This window comes from Podarcis vaucheri, assembly GCF_965113315.1.
Source record: "Podarcis vaucheri genome assembly, chromosome: 2".
Classification (NCBI taxonomy): Eukaryota; Metazoa; Chordata; class Lepidosauria; order Squamata; family Lacertidae; genus Podarcis; species Podarcis vaucheri.
The window spans coordinates 97,381,339-97,397,623 of record NC_138760.1 but is presented as its reverse complement, the minus strand read 5'-3'; the positions used below and the strand labels follow the sequence as shown (position 1 = coordinate 97,397,623).

Genomic DNA, 16,285 nt, shown 5'->3' with positions numbered 1-16,285 from the left:
CTGAATCTTAACATACTACTTCCTGTGGTACATAAGTTCAGTGACCTTGTCCAGCTACTTGGGACAAGGACTCCAAAACAGTTCTGCAAACTTCACAGAAATTCAACAATGTGCCCATTGCTATTGCTAATAAAAGTAACTTTCCCTATTGCTTCACACTGTGCAGTGTTAGTCAAAAACCATTTAAGGGGGTTTACGATGCCATTGACAAACCACTTAAACCATCAAGCTTGCATTTAAATGGGATTAGATCTGTTGATTGCATGGGTTAGTGGAAGTGCTATGCATTATTAGTGCCAGTGGTTGGTGGATTGTAACCATAAAACCTTTGCTGGAAATTAAGGTAATCAACCACAGCCTGCTGCTCCAAGGTCGAATCCTGCTTAGCCTGATCCCCTGCAGAACTCTCAACATGACTGACGTACTTCTGGTAAAGCAACATACTATAAGCAGAGACCAGGACAGAGTTGGCACCAAGATGTCTTGATAGTTGAGGGAGGAAATCCAAATGGCATCATCCCTCCCATTAATTGGGAAGTTTTTCAGTGCAAACCCCATTAAACTGAAATCCTGCACTATTGCACAGCCCACATTTCTTTCAGGACAGTGTTTGTTTGTTTTTTTTTGCATAAATTTTTATTAATTTTCCAATACAATTATACAATTTTATCCAAATTTTAACAAATTATCTCTTTTTGGACTTCCTTCAGCTTCTCTGGTAACCATCCATATTTATCGTTTTAATACACATTCCCTTCATTTGTATTCATTTGTATTTCAGGACAGTGTTTTGACCCTCTTGACTTTGCCTTTCGACTTATTTTTTATCAATCTCATTTGGGAGAAGTTTCCTCTTTTGAAATAAAATGTGACCACATTGCATTTTCTGGGAAATTCACTATTTACATGTAGATTTAATTTAATAGCACTATGGTCACTGCTCCCAACTGCCTCAACAACACTTAGAATCTCATTCAAGTTATCCATCGCCACATACAGTAATTTCCCCCAGACAATCCTGAGAACTCACAGAGCTACAGCTCTCAGTAACCTTAACAAACTACAGGCCCCATTATTCTTTGGAGAGGGGGATATGTTTCCAATGCATTGTTAAATACCACCCTTCTCCACAGCAGTGCAAGATTCCAGGGGTACCAGGCATGCCTACCCAGGGTCTGTGTTTCCTTTTGGAAATGAGGCACAGCAGAGACTGCGGTGTCCTTATGATATATGGTTTATTTACACCTATATACAACCTGAGCCTGTGATGGAGGGGTTTGCAGCATTAAAACTCCCAGAGGTTCTTGCGTCTTCCATAGCCACAGCAGCTTTGGCATTATGCCAGCCATTGCTCTCAAATATTGCTCTCTGGCTCTCTCTCTCTCCAGACTAATTTACTAACTCTGTTGCATAACTCCTAACCACAATCCCTAAACTCTAACCTAAAATGCTAGCATTGTCTTTTTAAACTATCTTCTGTGGGGAGGGACGAAGCCCACTCATTTGCAGGTGAGATTCATCTTTGATCCTTGCTGTTGTCTTAATGAGTCATCCCCAGGCCATCACCTCAAAAGGAAATTATCCTGACTTAATTAGTTTTTAACACTTGTTGATTCCCTAGGATGAAAGAGGTGTCTTACACATGTGGGAACCGGACACACAGTTTTAACACACAAGCCTTAATTATTGGTCCCAGCCACAAACTCATAGCAGTATGGGGTGTTTTTATGTCTCTTTGTCACAAACCAGCATATTGCTGCATACTTTTACATCTGGCTGATCCTTAGACTAATGAGTTGTCTTTCTGTCATCACTCCCCCCCTTCCTTTCATAATAGTTATTACAAGGAGATTTCCAATATATACTACATATGCATGTTGCTCAATCCTGTCCCAAAACAGACTCTCTCTCTTTTTTAATGTCACAGATGGTTGAAATTCTTGGCTGATTCCAAGACAGCTCAAAGGACAGTTGACCGCCTCCAAAAAGTATTGGGAGGGGGGCGAGGAAATAAATGCTCCAAACAAAATTCCTCTGGAAGCATGTCTATGAAACTGAATGGAAACACATTTTCTTCGGGAAACAGGAGTACCCCCTCCCTACACTGGAGATGGGGAAGGTGGGCTGCTTTTGGGCCAAACAATTGGTTTACAGGCGGAAAGCGGGGAGGGGATAAAGGAAAAAAGCTCAGCCAATAGCGGCTTAGGAAATACTTTTGGCTTCCAGCGCTCATTTGCAACACATTCCTTTTGATCTGACACAGGGAGTGTAACACTGCCCCGTCCGCGAGCCTCTCTCAGCAGCCCACCCTTGGAGCGGGGTGCATGCTGGGAATCGTAGTTCCGCGGTGAGGCCCCGCCAGCTAGCAGCGGGCGGCAGGATCTTTCCGGCGGAGACTACATTGCCCATGGAGCCGGCGGGGACTATATAATCAGCCGCAGAGAGCCCGAGAAGTGCAGTAACCATGTGGATGTGCTGCTGAGCCAGCTCTTGGCTGAGGAGGGTTGGGAGCCGGAGCGGGGGCTAGCGAGCCTCCATCCCTCACGGAGCTCCTCGGCAGGGGCAACAGGGCTTCCTCCGGGAACATGGGATTACAAAGCGGCTCCTAACCCGCTCCAGCTCCAGGGCGAGCCGAGCCCCTTATGCAATCAGGTAAAAGGCAAAAGGCAGCGGGGGGCGGCAGTGACAAGAGACCAGAAGCAGCAGAAGTTGGCTTTTCCCCTCCAGGGGAGGGGGAGGCTCAGCTTCGACTCGCCTTAGTTTGCAAGCTTCTCGTTGCAGCCCTTTACAAACCTCCTGCGGTGGGTGGTTATTTAAAATATATATATATATTTGCTTTCTTATTATCAGATCACCCTGATCCTGTTTATACAGGAGGGATTGTGGCTTTGGCGGCGGCGGGGAAAGAAGCAACAGATCAAATAACGCTCCCTTTTCCTTCCTTTCTTGAATCCTAAATCCAGCCCCCCCCCCCCAAACCGCCCAAGTTTGCAACTCTTGACAGCGACAGGAAGAAAAAAAAAATGCTGCTTGAATCATGTGGGGAAGGCATCGACCTCTCTTGAAAGGCGGCGTCCCCCGGCTTGTTAAAACTTCATGGCTACTGATGCAGCAAACTGATAAGGAGGCGGGTGTTAGAGCGGGGATCCGAGAGGTGTGATTGTGTGTGTGCGGTTGGTGTTTGGGCAGAAAAAAAAGAGAGAGACGGGTTAAAACACGGGTGATTCCCAAAGGTCTCGGCAAGATGTTGCGGCTCGACATCCTCTCCCCTTCCGTTTTTAAACTCGCCTTCATTTTTTGGAAACCCTGGCAGATTTCCCCCCTCGGATCTCTGCTGTCGTCTTAAGCGAGAGCCTAGCCTTCTCTAGCCTTCTGTAGGTCTGTTTTTTTGGCAGCAAACTTCTGACTTGTGGGGAGCAACACGAGTTCCTAAGTTATTAACTTGATTGCTTTTGCATCAAACAGAGTGGAAGGAAGCTGACACAAATTGGCCCGAGTTAATGTGGGAAGGGCATGTGGAAGGTTGCCTTTTGGAGTTTTAATGGGTTCATTTTTTTCTTTTTTTTAAAGGTTCTTAAAATTCCTTTCACTCTAGTTCAGGGCAAGGATTCCAAAACTGTGGTCCGTGGACCACTCATGAACGTCATTCAGATGGTCCACAGCACACCCACATTACAGATTCATATCGGTTTTTAAATTGTATTTTTATGGCTTTGTATGTGTCACGCATTGCATTGTAGTTTGAACTCTGTGGGATCCAAGTTGTGATACATGGTATAAAACAAGCAATAAAAATACCATTAAAAATCATACAGTGTCTAGCACAGTGCATAGCAGTTGCTGCAACAGGCAGAAAAATCATCAAGTGGTCGGCCAAGATCATCAGCAATTTTCAAGTGCCCCCTAGGAGGGGAAAGGTTTGGGAAGCATCTGCTTAGAGATTTAGGTGTCTAGTTTTTTGGGGGGTGGGAGATTCCAATGCTGTGGAAGTCTGTCAGAATGATGCCTTCTTGGGAAAAGCAAACAAAACACCCAGGTTGTGTTCACACATGCAGTAGTCCATGGTGCAGTTCTCCTGTGGAAGTAGCTGAACAGTTGCGTACATGCAGTGTGCAGAAACTGAATGTTTGACGAAAAGGAGATATGTGTAATCTTTAAGAGACCTGTTCCCTACACCTGCACCTGTTGGCAATGAATGAAACAATAGGTAAAATGAGAAATAATTGTCAGGTGGTGGAGTGTTTAATGTAGTGTTTAGTTTTTATTAATGAGGGTGCTGGAACTGGATACAAAATTCCAAATGCAGCTGCACCATATATTTACATAAGGGCATTATGATACTGACCATTTTATTTTCAGTCCTTTTATTAATAATACATAGCAAGGAATTGTCCATGTTTACTGCCGCAGCACACCTTGATATTTTAGAATGAAAGTGGTCTATAGATGTTTAAATAATACTTTCACTGAGCTTGCCACCAAGACCCCAAGATTTATTTCCTGGAAAATTGCAGATAGATACCATCTGCATGTGTACATGCTTGTGTGCACTTAATATATAACATATCTAAGTTTGTGACTGAGAGTGTGCATTACTTTATAGTTGCTTATATAAAACAACATTTGCTGTTCTATTGCCCATTCAGCCAGCATGAAGTAATTCATTTAGAGCTCTTTGCATCTGTATAATTTGGTGTCATCTTGGCTATATTACTGTTCACCCTGACTCAGATTAAATAGCATTGGTACCAGTACAGATCCTTGCTGGGGTAGCACAGTATACATTCCTGCACTGCAATTATTGTCCACTTAATGCTTTATGATCTGTTGCTTGTTTGTTTTGACCAGTTGCTGATGCATAAGTGTACCTGTCTTATCTAGTGACTGCCACTTCACCTTTAGTGACAGACTTTTTGACAGCCTAAGTATGCGCTGTACAAGACCATCCAGTCAACCTGTTTATCACACTTAAATCTAAAAGACTAGTGATACAGGACTTCCCTTTAGCCAAGGCATGCTGATTCTTCCTTAGCAAAGCGTTTCTCTCTCCCACCAATCAGTATTTCAGAATTCCATCTTTAATACTTCTTTCTGCTATTTTACCTAGCTGTTAGGCACCACAGCACTTCATTTGTCAAAAATAATTCCAGAATGGAACCAGGAAACGGCAGGCCTCTTGGGCTGTCTTCCAGTCTGTAGGTAAAGAGACTGATGTTTGTAGCGATGATATTCCATTGTACTTTATAGCTGTTGTACAGTTTGTTGCAATAGGTAACACATCTGCACAACAACCCTATGAGTGTGGGTGTTCCGTTTTAAAGATGAGCAAGTTGAGGTTGAGGGAATTGCTGTGATCCTCTCCCCTTTGTTGCTGTTCGTAAGACTTATTAAAGGGTGTTTCCATATATTCCAAGTATCCCTAAAATTGCTTGGATGATGGGGAGAAGTAGAGAAAAACTTCAATTTAAGCAAAGCCAATATTTGCATGCATGGATTTTAATGCTGATCAATATTCCACTTTAATCATTTGTAAATGTAATATTCTCTCTCTCCCCACCTTCACTTTTTAGATCCTTGTGATAGGTGGAATAAGCTTCTCTTCCAAGAGTGGAGTCTACTTTCAGTGACCTTGCTAGATCTGTAGAGTGCACATTCAAATCAATGGGATATTGACTTGGTCAGTACTGCATCCTACCCGTTATTAATACAATCCTGTGCATGTCAATTCAGAAGGAAGCCCCATTGAGTTCACTGTCTGAATTCATCACAATGAAGTCTCTAGCTGTTGATCACATTATGCTAAAAGATTGAACTATCACAAAGCAGGTTGAGTATAATGATAAAGGCTCGATTTCAACAGTCACATTACCGTGTTTGGTATAAAATGAGGTAGTTTCCTTTGCAATTAGGAGTGGACAAGCATAGCCACTTTCTGTGGTGCCTTCTACATGTTGCTGGACTACAGCTCCCAGCAGCCCTCACCACTGGCCATGCTGGCTGGGGCTGATAGGAGATGGAGTCCCACGACATCTGTAGGAAGCACCATGTTGGCTCCTGCTGTACTAGAAGATGCATGTTAGGTGAAACTGGTGTACGTCGTAGCTTTCATTTTCAGGAGGAGAGGGAAAATGCTATATTTGCACCACAGTGGGGCTCTGAAAAGGTTGCATGCACCGTACCATTTAGGGCACTGTTCAGATTTCAAGGTGCTACCCTTGGGGGTGGGCAGAAGTAGGCTGCTGGGCGGATTCAACAACTGACTTCACTTAATGGAGAGTTGGAGATGGTGGAGAGCAATTCTCGCTGAGAGTTCCTCTGTCACCTGCAAGCTGAGTCAGTGTTACGTTATTTTCCAAAGTGCTTTACGCACATTATATTGTTGTTGATGTTTAGTTGTGTCCGACTCTTCATGACCCCATGGACCAGAGCACGCCAGGCACTCCTGTCTTCCACTGCCTCCCGCAGCTTGGTCAAACTCATGTTTGTAGCTTCAAGAACACTGTCCAACCATCTCGTCCTCTGTCGTCCCCTTCTCCTTGGGCCCTCAATCTTTCCCAACATCAGGGTCTTTTCCAGGGAGTCTTCTCTTCTCATGAGGTGGCCCAAGTATTGGAGCCTCAGCTTTAGGATCTGTCCTTCCAGTGAGCACTCAGGGCTGATTTCCTTAAGAATGGAGAGGTTTGATCTTCTTGCAGCCCATGGGACTCTCAAGAGTCTCCTCCAGCACCATAATTCAAAAGCATCAATTCTTCGGCGATCAGCCTTCTTTATGGTCTCTCACTTCCATACATCACTGCCGGGAAAACCATGGCTTTAACTATACGGACCTTTGTTGGCAGGGTGATGTCTCTGCTTTTTAAGATGCTGTTTAGTTTTGTCATTGCTTTTCTCCCAAGAAGCAACCCTGGAAGGTCTTGCTTCCATGTAAGGCAAATGAGTCTGTGGTCCCATAATACAGATGGGAAGCTGAAAGGTAGCAATTTCCTGGCAGCCACCTGGTAAGTTCACAGGGTTAAAGTGATCCCTAGGTACATTGTATCAGATAAATTCGAAAAGAACTATTAAAGTTGTATCTCAGCTGGGCAAAGAGGCAATATACTAGCAATATTCAAAGTTACTTTGAATATTGTTAGTAGAATTGCTGTTTTTCCTTTTTGAATCCTCCCTCAGCCCTCACCCTCCATGGTGCCTTTTTAAGAATGTGCAGTGCTGTGCTAGGATAGGCCTCTTTAACAGTCATTTGAGAGTGCATTGTCCCTTCTCTCAAGCTTTTAAGAATACTTGATACATAAGTTAAAGGATGTATTATATAAACACACATGAATGTTGTTGCAGATTTGGCTGCAGATGGTCTTAAATGGTCAAAAGATGGGCAGTTGCAGCTGGCTAGTTCTGAGGGTCTTGGTAACTAGTCTAACAGTCTAAATATTTAGTTGTTTCCTGGACTACAATAACTGGGCCTGAGGAGGGGAAAAAGCCACATACTTCTCAATTGTGTGTTCTTTAGCTTCCTGTTGACTTCTTTTTAAAGACTAATCAGACACTGCTCAGAATATTTTGTTGCTGGAGCCAGAAAGCACACAAAAAAGTCCCCACCTGTAACAGGAAAAATAATAATCAATATAATAATAATACACTAAATTGATCAGTGTATTACTCCTCTAATAGGGCTCCAAAATTTACAGCAGTATGCTGCCTGGTGAGAAGACTGGTACTACTGGCAATTGTTAAGAGACTTTTATTTGTGTCTGGATGTTAGGAACGTGGGAAGCTTCCTTCTACAGAGTCAGACTACAGATCCCTTTCGCCTAGTTTCGGCTACACCGATTGGCAGCAGCTATCTTAGGCAGGGGTCTATCCCTGGCCAAACTGGAGATGCCAAGGCCTTGATTGAACTGGGACTGCCACCTTCTGCATGCAAAGCATGGGCACCCAGTGTGGTTAGGTGAGAAACATAAATCCGGTCATTACAAACGTCCTGAGGCTCATAGGTGATGCTCTTGTGATTGTAGCAGGAGACAGACAATTAGGGGGTAGCTACCATGCAGAATTCTCACATAGACATGGACAGCATGAAAGCCCTGGGAGTGGATATCGTCAACAGGTTAATGGAGCAATAAGTACATCAAGTGTTTCTCCTCTGCTGAAATCTCATTGGTGAAGTATAAGCGGGAGAGTGAAGGTGCAATAAAAGCAGGAAATTAGGATGCGTGTGAGGAGGCAAGTGGAGCTTTGAGACGGATACAGCTTTTTATCCACTTCAGCCGAGCAAGTTTGGCTTAGGACTTCGTATGGAATCCTAGCTAAAAGCCAAGAGTATCCACAAAAGAAAAGCAACGAATCCTAAGCCATTCGATTTGTTCCCAAGTATTTGCTTAAGAGGTGTTCCCTCAGGTTCATAGTGGGCCTGGAGGGCAATTGCTTTCCTATGTGGGTGCCTGAGAAGCTAGACTAACTGTTATGTATCTTCTGTAATCAGTTTTTTCAGCTCTGTGAGGAGCCCTCTCACCCTGCTCTGAGTGAAAGTGTAGGCTATACTCCTTTTTTCAAGGCACACTTGTATTGCAAGAATCGTAGATTCGTGCCCATCAATTGGATTTGCAACAGTTAATAAACCAGAGAGGAGTTAAGTGCTTGTAATTTGGATATAGCTGAAACTGTATATAGATAGAGCTATTTCAATTAGTTATCCAAAGCCATGGATAGGCACCCTTTTTGCAACTGCAAGGTAGCCCAGTTAATATTTTCTCCTAGCATCCCATCTTCCTCTTTGCCTAGTCACTCATGAGTTGGGAGACAGGTTTGTTGTTTCTGGGGAGAGGTAATGTTCCTGAATGCCTTGCCTCTAGTCAGTTGTAGGGAAACTTGAGGCAAATGTTCCCACTCTCTCAGGATGATGGGGAGACAGATGCTTCATGGGACTTCCCTGTTCTGAGGGCATATAGTAATGGATACCTTTAGTAAAGTGATTTGATTTTTCAATGCATGTTTCAGCTCTTGTGGCATCCTATTGCACAGTCTGAGAAATGCTGATTGAGAGTCTTGGTGAGGTTGCTGTACAGTCAGATGAGCTAATTTGAGATGGGTAGCTTTGCCAAACTGAAGTCTTCTGCACACCAGAAATTACATCCAAGATGGCATTCTTTTTGGACGCTGGACAAGGCAACTAATTACTCTGCTTGCTTGAATGCCAAGCCTATCATAGAAGAATACAACTTGGTGTGTACCTGCCATTCTTCTTGGCAACCTCAGGGGAGGAAACTGAACTGGAGCAATCTGTTCTGGTATTCATTCCATGATAAAACGTTAGGGTGCGTTAGATGGAGAGAGTGCATGTGGTTGACCCACAACTATGGATAGTGAAGAATCATGTAGCCTCACTCATAACCCTTGCAGCTGGCAAAGGGGGCAGTATCACAGACAATAAATGGACAACATCAACAAGGGCTCCTTTTGTTTCTGTTTGTGGGTGAGCTGGGTTTAATCTGACCCGGATCTCAGCCTTGGAACTCCTCTTTTGACTCATTTCCCCACTGCCACCAAGCATATACAAAGTGTCTTTCTCTCCCTGCTGAGTAATGCCATGACTAGTCTCCTTGCATGTTGGAATTGCAGGTTCAACTACTGTAGCTTAAACTCTAGGTAAAAGGTAAAGGGACCCCTGACCATTATGTCCAGTCGTGGCCGACTCTGGGGTTGCGGCGCTCATCTCGCTTTATTGGCCGAGGGAGCCGGCATACAGCTTCCGGGTCATGTGGCCAGCATGACTAAGCCACTTCTGGCGAACCAGAGCAGCGCACGGAAACACCATTTACCTTCTCGCTGGAGCGGTACCTATTTATCTACTTGCACTTGGACGTGCTTTCGAACTGCTAGGTTGGCAGGAGCAGGGACCAAGCAATGGGAGCTCACCCCGTTGTGGGGATTCGAACTGCCGACCTTCTGATTGGCAAGTCCTAGGTTCTCTGGTTTAACCCACAGCGCCACCCGCGTCCCTCTAGGTGCTCTATGTACCTCCACCTTTATGTGTTTCTAAATCACAGTGAATGGGAAGGAGGATGTTGTCTCCATTTCAAAGTGAAACACAGCTGGGCATAGGAAGGCTTTGAGAATGTCTGAGGTATATTTCCCACCCTCCCTGGAATCCCTTTATGGACAGTTATAGTTGAACTAACCTTCCCAGCAGTAAGTGTTTTCTGGAATGCATTTGCTGTGCCACAAGATGAGCTAAAGTGTGCCTTGGAAAAAGTAAGGTACCACCTTGAGCGTTCCGCCAGCTGCACCAGAGACAGCCCCTGTGTAGCATCACTCTTCTCTTATACCAATAGATAAGCAGTATGCTTGTGCCTGGACTGGAGGCTCCAGCAGGCACAAAATTCTGTGGCTACATTTTTGATGGGGACAGACTAGTGCTAGCACATAACACTGGGGCTCAAAACTTTGTACTGGCTGCTGCTTATATGCTACTGGGGCAGGCTCAAGGTTCTTGTATGTATTTATTTGCAAGGCCCTTAACAATTGGGGTCCAGGATACTCAATGACTGCCCAGTCCCTTATATTCCCAGCCTGATCCCTGAAATCTTCAGGTGAAGGACTGTTAGTGGTCCCGTGTAGCTCAGATGCATGGCTCTTTTCCTACCAGGAGCTGCACATTTAGTATTGCGGGCTCAAATTTATGGAACTGACTTCCTCCGTGCAGAACTTCTGTGGCCTGCTGAAGACTCTTTAAATATCCCAGCAAGCATTTTAATTGAAGTGTGGGTTTATAGTTTCAGCTGCCATTTGCTTTCTGTATTGTATCCTTGTAAATCACGCAGGGGTGACTGCAGTTAAGTGGTATATAGATTGTTTAAATAGATAAAAGAAATACACCATGCAAAGAATGACGGCACGCAAGATTTTTTGACTGCTGCCTGTGTTAAAGGTGCAGGGGACTCTCAGAGGCATCACCACTGTCCAGAAAGCATAGTCCTCCTTCAGGGCCTTATCTGCCCTGACAAAAGGCTGGTGGGGTGCCAAATGATGATAATAAATGAATTACTCCACAGTGGTAAGAAAGATGTCTGCTTGTTTTTCTTGGACCAAGTTGAGAAAAGGCTTGTGTGTGAGCATAAGATTAAAGAGCTCATCCAGCCACCCCACCAATGCACTACAAGGGATCACAAGAGAAATGCTGGTTTTAGGGGGCAGAAAGCTCCAGTTTCTACAAAGGTTGACATGCAGCACCTGAGTACTTGGCAAAATGCTTGGGAGCACATCTCTGAATGATTGGGTTGATCGTGGAAGCTGCTGGTAGCAAGAGTACTATTTCCTTTATACTGGATGACAGTTCTGTTATTATTCCAGGCATGGCTTCTCTGTTCTGAAAGCTAATCCTCAGGTATTGACAAGCTTGCAAGTTCTAAATAAGGAATTGTCCCTGTGACTATAAAATGTGCATTATCTTGACTCCTGTTTTCTGCTTAGTCGGTGGTGTCTGTGGCTGAGACTCACAGGTACTGACAATTAGTGCCGGAGCACATGCTAAAAATACTTGGTGTGGCAAGGCGTTATGTACGCTGAACTTCTCATCATAGAAAAACTTAACTACAGAAAAAGTTGGACTGAAGGGGAAAAGATTCAATGTGTGGGGAACAAAACCAGTGTTAGTTCTAGTGAGGCTACGCAAAGCAGCTCACCAATTTTAAAAAAGGAATCTTTGTTTTAAAACTTACTCAAATGTTTGTTTAAATGACTGAAATTATAGGACTTCAGAGCAACTAAGGCAGGTCTGCACCCTTGCTTCATCATGTATGGGACTCAGTAGCCAAGCTTTGGTTTTTGCTTCTTCATTTTTCAAAGATGCCACACAAAAATTCCCACCACAAAAAGATGTCACACAAAAAATCCCTCTTGGAACTGGGCAGGCTCTGTAAGGAGCTAATGAGTAGGGTGTGCCATATAAAACACACAAAAAAGGTGTTGGATTATCTCTACTTCTCAGTTTTTGAAAAGCATTTTCTTTTCCTTGTGTGTGAATCTGTGGGCTAGATTTTTACCACACCTTGTTTAAAAGATAGATGTGCCGTCAGGGCCCAACAACAGTTTCATGTGCTTCAAGGTTGGGTCAGGATCTGTACCACTAGTTGTCTATCTCTGGCCTAAACCAAGCAACCTGCTGCATGCAAGAGATGAAAAACTCTTGTCAGAATGGAGTCCCTCAGGTTGCAGATACCCTATCTGAAGATGGGTACTTATGTTTTCAGTGAAAGAGACTGTATTAAGATTTCTGTTTGTATGAGGTTAGGACCAAAGACAGAGAAGTGTATAGCTTGTATGCCTTGGGACTGAGTTTGGCCTAGCGGGAGAAGAGTGAGTATCCTGGTTGGGAGCAGTGGGATGACGCCCTTTGTATATCTCTGAGGGGCAGGCAGCTTAAAATGATTTGAGATTCTAGGACTCTTCGTTTGCTTCACTTTCTGGTAGCTTTAGATTTGGACACATCTGGTTCACTAGTGAATCAAAGGATGAAGGGAAGTAAAATCTATCAGTTTGTGGACATTTGTGCTGAGTTCTAAAATGAGTCCTTTCCTTCCGATTTGCTAAAAGGTGCTGGGGAGGAAAGGCAAACTAGCTGGTTAGATCCTGTCCATGGAATCTCTCTGGTGCTGGCATACATTTGAATGAGTAAAATTATTGGCAGGGATATTGGCACAAACTTTCAGCTGGTATATCCCTATAAATCTTGCATTTGGCAGTCAGCTGGCTCATGAAGACACACCTGTTTAAACAAGCGTTCTCCTGATCTTAACCTTGTGATCTAATTGCTGTTTTATCTGCTTTCTTATGTTGTTTTAATAGACTTGTTTTATTAGACCTCTTAATCATGGATGTTTTAAATGTTTTGATGAAATTTCATTGTGTGTGGATATGTTTTTGTAATTGGTTTTACACTTGTAAGCCTTCAGTTTATTGCAATTAAGCTGTATTAAGAATTTGTGCTGCTGCATGCTGGGACTGCTAGGCTTCAAGCACCCTGAGGATGTGTTGCAGTTGCATTGAGGGCAGATTAACGTGTCTGCAGCTGCTTCTCAGGACCCCAAGTTATTTACCATACCTAAGCGTGCTTGCATGCATGACTTCAATGAGCCTACAAGCCAACATGTTGTGCAAGTTACTTTTGCAGGCAGTGTTTTTTTCGGGGGGGGGGGACGCAGGGGGTGCATACCCCTAAACATTTTGTGAATCTTAGTAGGAAAATGAGAGTACCCCTAAACATTTTTTTTCTTAAGAAAAAAGCACTGTTTGCAGGTAATGTACGGCAAGAGAGATGGCTCTCATCCCTGCCAACAAATAGCTCATGAAAGGCAGAGGACCTTATGAATTGGAGATCATGGGTTATTGTGTAAAAATAGGATTGCTGTTGCATGAGTGCAGGTTTAAAGTTATAAAATTGGTGTTTAAGTGGAATGTTTTTATATGCTGGATTAGAATTGCTAGCGCACAATAACTTGAGCTGAAAAGCCAGCCATTTATAGCAGATAAAGCAGTGTTGCATTTTTTTAAATCCCAGATTGCACTGTGTAAGCTGAATCTGCTCATATTGGATTGCAAAAAAGGGCTCTGTTTGGGCCTCCTGAATTGCAATAGCAGTTCTCTTCTGTTCACTGCAGGGCAGATCCCTGTTATTTGGAACTGAGAGGGACACACATGAAATTACAGAAGTGTTCTCTTTTTCCTGAAAGCCATCTGTGCAATATGACTGCTTCCTTTGACTGGGTGAAGTATCAGTCAAGGCATGGACAAATGTATCTTATGAAAGTTAGGGGTCTCTCTCCCTTAATGTGGAATATATTGCAAGGGAAGGCACCTAACATTTGGGATCCTGTATTAGCATTTGCATGCATTCAGATCATATTCCTCAATGTACACTAATCTATCCAATCGAGTGCTATGTGGACTTGAGCCCAAAGTCTTTAAAAACTCTTTCGATGCTCAGCTAGGCCTCTCCCAGTAAGTTGTACTGTGAAACTTGGGTCTGAGGCGTCATAAGGGATCCTCCAATTGTGCCTGGCCTTGGTAGCCAACTATGGCTAGTAACTAATGCGGCTGGGGTTTCTTTTTTCATACTTCCCAGAGGCAAAATAAGCATGTTCCTCTTCTGGCTTCTTGAAAACCTGTTACTCTTTGCAAAGAGCTGAGCTGTATTGCAAAATGCTGTTACACAATATCCTTGCGTGATCAATGAAGGGTGCTCTATCAACATTAGAAATCTCATTTCAGATCGGGAGAACTCAGCCCTGTATTCAATACTGGCTGGCTCAAAGGAGACTGGTCTGTACAAAACTGGGTTGAAGAAGGGCTTGCTTCTCCACTAGCAAGTGCCACACTCTACCTCTCACAACTGTGGCTTGGGAAACCTTCTTTGTGTCAGATGCCTGAGCAGTTGGCTATTCATGGAGTCTGAAAGCTGGGTTTCTGGAAACAAATTTCTTCCTTTAGTATAATGCCAAACTTGCTATCTGCCGTAATTCTGTCCACAGTTGCTCCTAGAATCATAGAATCATAGAGTTGGAATAGACCACAAGGGCCATCGAGTCCAACCCCCAAGTAACTAACCAACCGAGTCCAACCCCCAAGTAACTAACCAACCGAGTCCAACCCCCAAGTAACTAACCTCCTACTTAGTTAGGGCCCTCCAAATGTTACTCATCCTCTGCACAGGGCTTCCTAGCCTGGTAGACAACTCCCATCATCTCTACCCATTGGCCATACTGAAGAGAAGTGATGGAACCTATCTGTCACTTTCCAGGACTCAAAAAGTAGTGTGTTAAATAGGTAACTGAGCTGAATTCCCATTATGGTATTGGTCCATAATTTGGTGGTGGTTTTATCAATCCTTCCTTAGCCCATTCCTTAGTTGTGCTGAATTTCATCCAGTCACCTGCTAGCTTGCCCCGCTTAATTTGTTCTGGTTAGTTAGGAAGAAGTCAAGAAAAATTGCTGTGTGACAGATTGTGCAGTCGCTTCACACTTGAAGGGGCAGCTACTGCTTTTTAAATGGGCTTAAACTGTTGGGAGAAAAGTTTTGTATGTACTGCATAGAGCGCTGAATGGAGTCATGCTTCACCTACCTGCTAGAGATTGTGCCTTCATTATCAGTGCTGCCCACAAACAGACTTTGAAGCATTTTAGCACTAACTCCTCCCTCCTATAACTAAGGTCTTATTTAAGGGCCGTCCCATGAGGAAATGACTCTATGGGGAGATATTACGTAGAACTTCTAGTCAACTTCTCAGGGCTTCACTTGGTTCAGGAGAGTTAACACTTGTGTATCAATAAGTGTAAAAAAAAAGGAGAGATGCTGTAAGTCTCTTTTAAAATGTGGCTGTTTTTTGTGGAGTGTTATTGGGTTGTTTTTATTTTGATTATATACATTGTGGTTTTATATTTTGATTTTGTTCTGTGAACCTCCCTGAGACTTCCGGGTATAGGGTGGTATATAAAAAATCAATCAATAAAATAATAATAAGTCTATCCTTATATCCCTTAAATACAATGCCCTGTCTTCAACAGGTGAAATAAAATAAAGAAGAAATCAGGTGGGTCCATTTCAGAGCTGCGACAGAGAATGCCTTTCTCCTTATTCCCATTGACAAGACCTCAGAAAACTCAGGGTCACCCAATGAAATTAGCTGTAGGTTTAAGACTGGTAATTTATTCACACAGGACCCTATTAACCTAGGGTGCTCGCTCCCACAAGATGGTAGCTTACTAGCTCAGATAGCTTTGCGATAGGAAAAGACCAGTTAATAACCATCAGCCATGCTAGTTGTATGTAATGTTGACATTCAGATGCAGTGTATCCCTTAGTACCAGATGCTTGGAGGGTGAGGAAGCAGAGATGGCTGCCATGGAGGCATTTGGTTGGCCAATGTCAGCAGAATGCTGGTCTTGAGGATTTGCCAAGAAAAAGCTGCTGTTAATTCTTTTAAAAATTACTACTTCCCCTGACCCAGTCAGAATGGTAATAATTGCATCTGGACAGAAGGCAAGCAATGAATAGGTTTATATATTTTATGTTTTAAGTATCAAATTCTGTAGCACTGGTTGGGAGCCTGGTGCCCTGCAGATCAGACCCAACCATCATGGCTAGTGATCAGGAATGATGGGAATTGTAATCCAGCAACATATGCAGGGCATTGGGTTCTCCACCCCTGACCCACAGAGACAAAAGCCCTGGTTAGGCATTCATTTAAAGCCACGTGGTGTGAAAGTGAGGAAGGGGCAAGGAAATGCATACCAG

At 43.6% G+C, this 16,285-nt stretch overlaps 1 protein-coding gene across 8 annotated transcripts in view; it reads left to right on the top strand.

The window, feature by feature from the left end:
* Positions 1-2,447: 2,447 nt before the first annotated feature.
* Positions 2,448-16,285, top strand: part of ITPR1 (inositol 1,4,5-trisphosphate receptor type 1) — a 217,209-nt gene continuing 203,371 nt past the window's right edge. For 6 of the 8 annotated variants that reach the window (XM_082209117.1, XM_082209119.1, XM_082209121.1 and 3 more), the window contains exon 1: positions 2,448-2,652. The gene's annotated coding sequence lies outside the window, so the exon portion shown is untranslated. Of the gene's footprint in view, positions 2,653-5,570; positions 5,678-16,285 lie in introns of all 8 variants that reach the window. The other 2 variants (XM_082209116.1, XM_082209122.1) reach the window with 2 other exon arrangements.